We start from the raw sequence: 9945 nt of genomic DNA, 5'->3' as shown, positions 1-9945 counted from the left end.
TCTGAGGAATTAGTGTTTTCGGATGCATTCTTTCTTTTGTAAATTCCTCCTCTTTCACAACCCATAAGGAATTTATCATTCCTCCTCGGAACGAATAGTGACAACAATAATACCACGTTGTTTACTAGTAACATGTGCCCATGCTAAAACTTCAGACCGAGACTTAATATCTGTCAATTATAACACATAAATATGAAACTATCACTTTCATAAATACAGAAAAACAATTCAAAATTACATTAGTTGAATATGAAAAACTCCGTAAAATCTATACAAAAATCCGTCGAAGAAGGTGTCGGCTCTAGACTACACAAGTAAATAATTTTATCAGCATACATACCGAAAATTTCAAGCAAGTTAAGAATTTCCTGTAAAACGGAAATTGGGAAATTCTAGTAGATTTTATTGCTAACCGGAAATTTCAAAAATTTCAGTAAATTTCTTTGGTTTTCTATATCAGCAGCGAAATTTTTCAAATTTTCGGTAAATCTTCTCCAAAAATTTTGAAACTTACGAATAATTTTTGGTAAAAACGTGATTCATACACCGAAAATTTCAAAGGGGTACTAGAAATTTCAATTTTTACTGCTTCTCCAAAGTGAATTTTTTAAAGAAATGTAACTTTTTTTAGATAAATAATAACAAGGGCATTTTAGTCTATACGAGAAAATATGGAGGTGCTATAAATAGTTTTAGGGGTGGCATATTAACGTTCCTAGGTTAAAGGCTTAAAAAAGCCCAATCCATCCTCTATCCACTCCAATATTCATTCATTCAATATTCATTCATTCACCACATGTCCCAAAAAAAATCTACTTAATATAAATCCAAGGTTGTCTGATGACTACCTTAGACACAACCCTAACCCTAATTCTTAGGTGGCATCATATCACAATCCTATTGCTTATGCGGCATCATACTAAAATTTAGAATTTTTATCATTCTTATTTTAATTCTTCACACCAACTCCAATTCAATACCACAATTAATAATAATATTAAAAATAAATAATAATAATAATAATAATAATAATTTAATAATATTAAACCATCACTAATAATAATAATAAAATAATATCTAACTAATAATAATAGTAAAATAATAATAATAATAATAATAATCTAATAATATAATAACCGACCACCATAATTATAAATAATACTAGTAATATATTAAATTAACACTATTATATGTTAATATCCTAATTCTCTTTCTTTTATTAAAAAAATATTTAATTCTCAAATTATAATAATAATATATTAATATTAAACCACCACTATTAATAATAATAATATAATATCTAGCTAATAATAATAATAATAATATAACAAAACATAAATTAAAAGTTTTGGAATTATAATATTATTATTATTTATTAATGAACTCAAAAAATTAGTTTTGCATTTTATAACAAATATATAAAATATATGCTCATATAAATATAAATGAAATTAAGATTAAATTTAAATTTCGGAATTTTGAAATTTTAAGATTATTTCTAATAAGTAGTTTTTAATTTTTTTAATATATTGATTAAAATATATATTCATAGATTATTATTATTATTATTATTATTATTTTTGTTTGACAATTTTTATACCTCTCTTAGAATTCTCTTAACATTTCATTAGTAATTGTTATTTAAAATTATTTTTTTAGTCTTTGAAAAATTAATAAAAAAATATAATAGTTTTCTATTCTTAGAATTCTCATATCCCTTTAATTTTGTAAATCCTATATCGTGTAACTTCTCTGTCCCTTTAATATTGTGTAACTCTCATATCTCTTAGTATTGTTTATACATCATTAGTGAATAACCAATTTTCAATTTTGTAACCACTTTTTTTCCTATTTTTTTTAATATCCTTTATTAATACAACTCTTTTTCAAACAATATTACTAGCATTTATATACCACTTTTTTCTAGCAATATTATTAAACCATCTTTCTATAATATAATCTAAAAATAAATTTTCAATTCTTTGAAAAATTAATAAAAATATATAATAGGAATAGAATAAAAATTAAAATAAAATATAAATTTAAACTTTTGAAATAATTTATTATGAAAATATTAATTTAATAAATTATTCAGTTACAATTACTCTAATATTTATAGTTTTGCATAATGACACATTATTGCAAAATATATTGCATTTAATTACAATTTATTTTGGAAGAAAAATCAGTTACAATTTTCTAATTAGATCAATTTTTAATTATTGCAAAAATTAATGTTTAGAAAATAAAGTGTTATATGAAACGGTCCATTCAATAAAATTTAAATTATAAATTCAATATAAATTAAATTTTGTAGTTTGTGTTGCTAATATAAATTCAATCAAGATATATGTGATTTTTGATTTCTTACCATGCTATCATTTTGTTATTTTAACTTATTATTCTGAATGAGATCAATTTGTCTCACTCTCTTCCTTAAATAGATAAACTCCTTTTATTTCTTCCTCACACCATCCTTTGATTTCTTACTATCCTTTCATTTGATGCAAGCATGGGATGAATGGGTGAACTATTCTACACCATTAAAAAATAGAATAGATTTTTCTATCTTTATTTAATCCAAAAGCTCTTGGAAGGTCTACTCTTTTTATTTTACATCTATTCAAATCTATTTCATATCCATATTTTTCCGTGTAAATTTTATTTTTTTACTTTTGATCATATTCAAATTTATTTTATAAGTATTATTTTGATCATATTCAACTTTATTTCATACTCATATTTATATTGTGTAATATAATTTCTAATTATTATTTTACAGGTTTTGCAATTTCAATGAGTCTAATCAGCCAAGCTCCTACAAACAACAATTTAAGAACGAAAATTGAAATATATGTCTCTTACAATCACCTAGAGCATTTAAATTCTAAAAGCTGTAATACATATGCTTATGTTAATAAATTTTTATTTTTTTTATTGATTTTTAATTTTTTTTGGTTTAATTTCCTTCCTCTTTCTTCACAATTCTAGAATGGTGCTACACTCTACTATGTTTCCTTTTGTAAATAAATTTTAATTTTTATATTATAAATTCTAAATATTATTTTAGTCATTACGAATAACAACCTTAGAATGAGTATTGAAATATTGCAATAATTTAGATCATCAAATTTCTAGAACTATAATACACATACATTCATCGAAATACAATCATATTAATTAGATTATTATTATTATTTGTTTAATTTCCTTCTTCCCCTTATGATTTCTTTCAAATATAACCATATCAATAATATTTAATTTCCATTTTATTGTTAGGAAGTTTTTTTTGTTTTAATTTCTATTATGTGAATTTGAAAATGTTTTTATGGTTTAGCAACATGGAATGGTTGATGTTGTTATTCTTTATATAAATAAAGATTTTATTCGTTTAGACAAACTATTTCTATCAACCAAGATTCTTACACTATAATTAGTGCATATTGATAATGTTTAATTTTATTTCTTTTTTAACTGTAATAATCTATGAATTTACATTCTATTTCAATCATTAATGAGTTATTAAAAATAATAAAATATTCTGTCAAAAAAATAATAAAATATATTTCTCACTATTTATGATATTTATCAATCTAAATTGTAACTCTTAAAAAATTAAAACTCCATTTTACTATATTAATGATGTTATCTGCTAATAAAAATTTTAACTCTGCACTTAGTACCAAATTTTGATATTTCTCACTATTAGAAATTTTAAAATTATAATTTTTACTAATTATTGATATAAATTTTAACTGTTTAAATGACAACCAATCAAACTGTTATTTTCTAAATTATTTATTTATTAAAATTATTAAATTTTTAAGATACAATCTAATTGAGAAAATTTAATGTAATTCCTATATTTACTTACAATTACATCTATCTTTTTTATTATTCCATAAAATACATATTCTCAAATATTATAGTAAACTCATATATAATAATTATTCAAATTAAATTATTAGAAAAAAAATCCTATAAACATAACTAATTAATCCTCTATATTGTTCTTAAAATTCATAAAACTGTATATAATTACTCAAATAAAATTATTTAAGAAATACTCTATAAATAAAACAATAATCTAAAGTTTAAAATTTCATATACAATATATTACAGTCAACCGTGCAACGCGCGGGTTATATACTAATTGAATTAAATCCATAATATACTCTGTACATAGATCAAAACCCTCAAGAGTAGCTAACATAAATGTGAATAGGGAAGCTCAGGCCTGTTACGCATATAGTCCTCTCCAATAGCAAAGGGAACATTTTCCCACCAATTATATGACTAAAGTTTTAAAGCTATAGCAACTAATTTATCCACACAATGATTTACCTCCCTATAAATTTGATAAACCAAGAACAACATATTTTGAGTATGATTCGGATAATTGAATCATCTATTTCGAATCTACCAAGGAACGTTTAAAATCTAAAGTAACTATTCTAGAGTTGGTTTCCAACCATAACTTATGCAAACCTTTTTTGAGTGCAAATTAATTAATTGGTATACATAAATATCTTAAGTACTACTCGTTTAGAGATCTAAAACAAATTTTAAAATATGACCTTTAAAATGTATTTTTGAATAATAATTTTATGATTCATAAGAGTAGAACTCAAGATTAAAGGGAAAAGAGATTTAAAATTTACCAACTCAACTACAATTATATATGTGATTAATGCATCATTATACATTTTTACAACTAAATAAAAAAAAATTTCAAGCCTTTTTTTAACCCAATTTTTTTAGGCCTAAAACTCTAACTTTGGTGGCTTGGCCCTTGGGCCGGCCCTTCTTAAGTCAATCTTAAAGAGCACTATCTTAACCAATATTGACTACAAAGAAACCTAAAAACAAGGACTTAGCATTTCAGGAAATTCCTGCCCATTATGCAAAACTTATACTACCCATTGTTTAATGATAATTTTTGGAGACCCCCTATGGGGAGAACCCTCGCAGAAAATCCCTAAATATCCTGCTTCGGATATGTATTTCTGAAGTATTTTTTTTTCTAGATTTTTACAAAATTCGGAGATGCATCTCCGAAGTATTTTTTTTCTTCAGTTTTCACAAAATTCAGAGATGCATCTCCGAAAGCACTTAAATTTCAAATTTAACGTTGGATTTTTTCGGAGATGCATCTCCGAAAAAATTCATCCCAAAATTTGGGATATTAATTAATTCGGATATGCATATCCGAAATATCCCAATATTCTAAATTTGACGTATCAAATTTTATTAACACACAAACTAAATAAAATAAAGATGATAATTCGTGCATTCAACCAAAAACCAAAAATACATCGTAAAATAAAAAAATATTATTATTTCAAATATGTCATTGGTAAATTAATCGATCAATTAAATGTTACTATATATATTAACACACAAATTAAAATACAAACTAAATAAAATAAAGTTGATAAGCCGTACATTGAACCAAAAACCAAAATACATAGTAAAATAAAAGAATATTAATATCTCAAATAGAAAGGTAGTAAACCGTACATTCAACAAAAAAACCAAAAATACATCCTAAAATAAAAGAATATTAATACTCTAAATATGTCATTGATAAATTAATTGATCAATTAAATGTTATATATATATTATATTATAAAATAATTAATATTTCATTTACTTTATTATATTAAATAGATATTTTAATTAAAATAATATATATTTTAATTAATATAATTAATTATATTATTAATACAATTAATTATACTATTGATTTTATTGATTCACCTTGATTTTTATTTTTTAATAATTATTAAAACCAAACTCCAAATATATTATGAAAGTCTATGAGTAGAAACTCAATTAGAGACGATTTTAGATTTATTATGATTAACATGTGCACTAAAAGCTCGTGCATTTATCTAAGAGGTTCATCACCTAAAGAATGTTTGATTGATATATTGGATCCGTTTTAAAAAACGGTCGCGATCGCGTCACATTCGTGTAAAGGTTTTTGCGATTTCGGTCGGTACAAGTGTATTACGGTCGTCGCAGTGTGAATTAATAACAATTTAATAGGTATCGAGAGTCTAGAAGAGTGGATGATGATTTCAATCTAATTACAGAAAATTGAGTTTAAACTAAAAGCTCTCAAGACATTCAGAAGGATTTATAGTCATTTATCATTTGTATTAAAAGTATTTGATGTCACTTTTAGAGCAATGTTTCCTCCAAATGTACCTTGTGTTTCTATCACTCTCTAAGTGCCATATCTTTGTCCTTTTCCTACCAAAATTATTCTTCCATGTTTAGGGCTTTGTCAAGACAAATATGGGATTGTTTTTCCTATTCAAAGAGATCATCGTTGGAGCTTGAAAGATTAATTTGATTATGGATGGATTCAAGACTTTCTTGAGCTTCTTTGAGGTGAATATGCATATTTCCAAAATAATTATTATTCCACCACCTCAATATGTCTTTGAGTAACTTGAGCTTTTGGGACAATATAAACATATAACAGCCTAACATTTCTTGTTCCTGCAATTTGTGAAAGAGGCTCCTTTTGTTTGTTATGAATTGTGTTATAAGAATCAGTCAAGTGTTGAAATCACCAATCAGACGCCAATGAAGGAATGAAGGAAGTGTTGATTTTGAACTGATTGAAGGGAAAGCCAAAGTTCTCTCGTGTTCATGTAATTTGTGGAGGGATATATTCACTAAAGCACAAATAATTTCTCTATATTTTAGAATAAAAGAAACTTGTTGATCATCATTACTAACAATTATAGGATGTATGCTTTTACTGCATAAGAACTATATCCATTATTAACATATAAATGATTAAGATAAATAGATATAAAGAAATGATAACATAATAGTGACACTTTAATCACTTGCAAATATAGTTGTCAAAATGGGCTATCCAGTTCTAAGCGGGCCGGCTTGGGCTTTGGGCTTTATAGGGCTGGGCCAAAAAAGCCCTGTGTAATATGAGCTCGAGATTTACTACCCGAGCTCAGTCCTAGATGGGCTATGGACTACCCGACTCTAAATGAGTTTTTTTTTTTTTAAATTAAAATAAAAACTTCATAATATTTATTGTAAATAAAATTAAAAATTATGGTATTTTAAACACAATACATTTTTAAGTACTATATTATCTCTTATAGATACTATAATGTGTTTCTAAATACTATATGTCTAAATTGTATAAAATAATACTTGAATATTTATTATAAGAGAAAAACTAATATAATATAATAAAAAAATATTGATTATATTAATGTATAATATTTAAAAGAGAAAGATTGAATAAAATAGAGATAAAATTTAGTGAAGTGAGAAAAATCAATATGTTATTTTGGAATAAGATAATATAAATATTAATATATTTTTTTAAAATTTATAATTATGCGAGTCTAATGGGCTACCCATGACCCATATGAGCTAGCCCTAATGGGTAGTGGACTTTTCAGAGCTGGTATAAAAAGGCCCTGAAAAATATGAACTCTAATTTTAAGGCTCAAGGCCTAAGATTTTTCGAACCTAGCGAGCGGCTCATATGAATTAGCTCATTTTAACAGCTCTACTTGCAACCTTCAGCCAACAAGAAGCGTCTTGTGTCATGCCTCTAATATTAAACTTTTTTCAGAACTAATAAGAAAAAAGATGTGACTTAACCCTGATTCTTACTTTAGTCTTGTTATTGATTTTCTCTCTAAGTTTCAAACTCTTTTTTTTAAGTACAAAAAAAGTTCCACTTATATAAAAAATAGGATGAATGAAAACATTTAGCGCCTAATTCAAATAAGTTAGCCTACTAAACGTTTCCTACTGTAACCCAAGTCACAGTACAACATTTAAAACCTCAAAAATATGTGCAATGATTTTGGTTTGATAGACTATTTAAAAATTGTTCGTGCTTATGGTAAAATTATTTTTTAATATTGATTGAGTGATAAACTTATCAATTTTAGTGAATTTGTGAGGGAGAGAGAAAAAATGAGTAGATATGAGCACAATAAATGTCTTTAGATTTATAAATTTTGAGATTTAAGAAAGAAATTGTACTTAACCATGATCTTGGAAGTTGTTTATACCCGGACCTTGGCAAGGATAGAACCGGCCCATAAGCATAATAAGTCATGACAATTTCTTTATCCACCCACTATCTTTTTAGGAACCTCCAGCGAAATTCCAAAAACGTCCCTATATTTTGGAAGTGCATCTTCAAAGTCATCAAAAAGGGTGATTTCGGAGATGCATCTCCGAAATCATTTTTTTTTAAAAAATAAGGTGTTTTTGGAGATGCATCTCCGTAATCACCTTTTCGGAAATGCATCTCAGAAAACACCTTTTCGAAAATGCATCTCAGAAAACACATGCGTTTTGCAGTTTAAACAAAACAGTCTCCCTCTTTTTCATTTTACCCTAAAACACAAATACTTCAATACAACAACCATTTCCTCCTACTACTACACAAAGTTTGACCTCTAAACTTGCTCTACAACATTCAAAGGCTACTTCAAAGGCTACAATCAAAGCTTCAAATTTGTAAATTTCACAACCTTAAACTCTAGGATTGATAATCATATTAGGGCGGTTAGAAATTAGCAAAATGTAGTAGGTTTAAGTTATTATGGGTCAATGGTAGTGTATAGTTGATAAAAATAGGATTTTGAATGGGTTAGAGCAAGAAATGGGTTTCTGCAAAAAATGGAGTTCGCAGGTTTTTTCGGAAGTGCACTTCCGAAAACACCTCTCTGACCAGTTTCGGAAATGCACTTCCGAAATGTAGTCAGAATTGTTTTTTTAATTTTCTTAATTGTTTCGCTGTCTTACTGGTTTCAATTTTTTCAAGAAAATGTCAGGAAACCAGACACGACTTAGATAGGGTACAGAGACCCAGACCGCATCGGCTCAACGCGAGCGGGCGGCACAGCTAGCATCGACACGGGGACAGGGTTGAGTATGAGTACCCTTCCAAACGGATGAGGCGCCTGCTGGTTCCTCATCTGGATCGAGGATTCGGCTGGCTCGGGCTTCTTCCTCTCGTGAGGTGGTATGCGAGGAGGAGGAGGAGGTGAGACATGACCAGGAGGAGATACCCGATGTTGACCCTCCGCACAGGGAGGATGATGCGGAGGAGGGCTACTCGGGAGGGCCTACAGACACTACCGTGCTGATTTACTACCATGACCACGTCGCTCGACGTGTTTGGGAATGAGAGGTAGTTTTTTTAATTACACTTTATAATTTAACCGTTTTTTATTTAGGTTTTTATTCCATTTTCTCCTAAAGGTCTAACTAAGTTTCTTTTTTATTTTTGTTTTTGTTGTGACAGAAACGGCCGACCATAAAATCCGTGAACCATGCGCGGAAAATATTTTCTCTGTTTAAACCACAGGCTCAGTGGTTTAATGACGTGGTAGCTGGGAGCGGGCTTGGAGGGTTATGCATGACCGAATATAGTACCATCAGCCATGACATGTAGGGCACTTTTGTCGAGCGGTGGCACAAGGAGACGTCTTCTTTCCACCTTCCTATTGGGGAGTTGACGATCACCTTACACGACGTGGCCTATCTGCTCCACCTGCCGATCAGAGGGAGGATGCTGGACCATCCCCGGATTCAGAGGGTTGAGGCCATAGAGTAGATGGTGGATTATCTGGGCATGGACCCAAACATGGCTGATTATGAGTGCAGAGTGACGAGTTAGGCGCATATCAGGTTCTCCATCTTGAAAGAGCTGTATGAGAACTACTTGGTGGCGGCAACGAAGTCCGAGCAGGAGGGTGATGGGCTTTTTACTGAGTATCATCGTGCTTGCGCTCTGCGGTGCTGGTTCATGGTAGGCACTGTACTCTTTGTGGACAAATGTGCAACCTACGTCGACATGACGTATCTCCGATACTTTATCGATTTGATTACAGTTGACCAGTGGAACTGGGGGGCAGCCATTCTAGTATACCT

The sequence above is a fragment of the Vicia villosa genome, linkage group LG4 (assembly GCF_029867415.1).
Source record: "Vicia villosa cultivar HV-30 ecotype Madison, WI linkage group LG4, Vvil1.0, whole genome shotgun sequence".
NCBI lineage: Eukaryota > Viridiplantae > Streptophyta > Magnoliopsida > Fabales > Fabaceae > Vicia > Vicia villosa.
Note: the sequence above shows the minus strand (reverse complement) of the source record.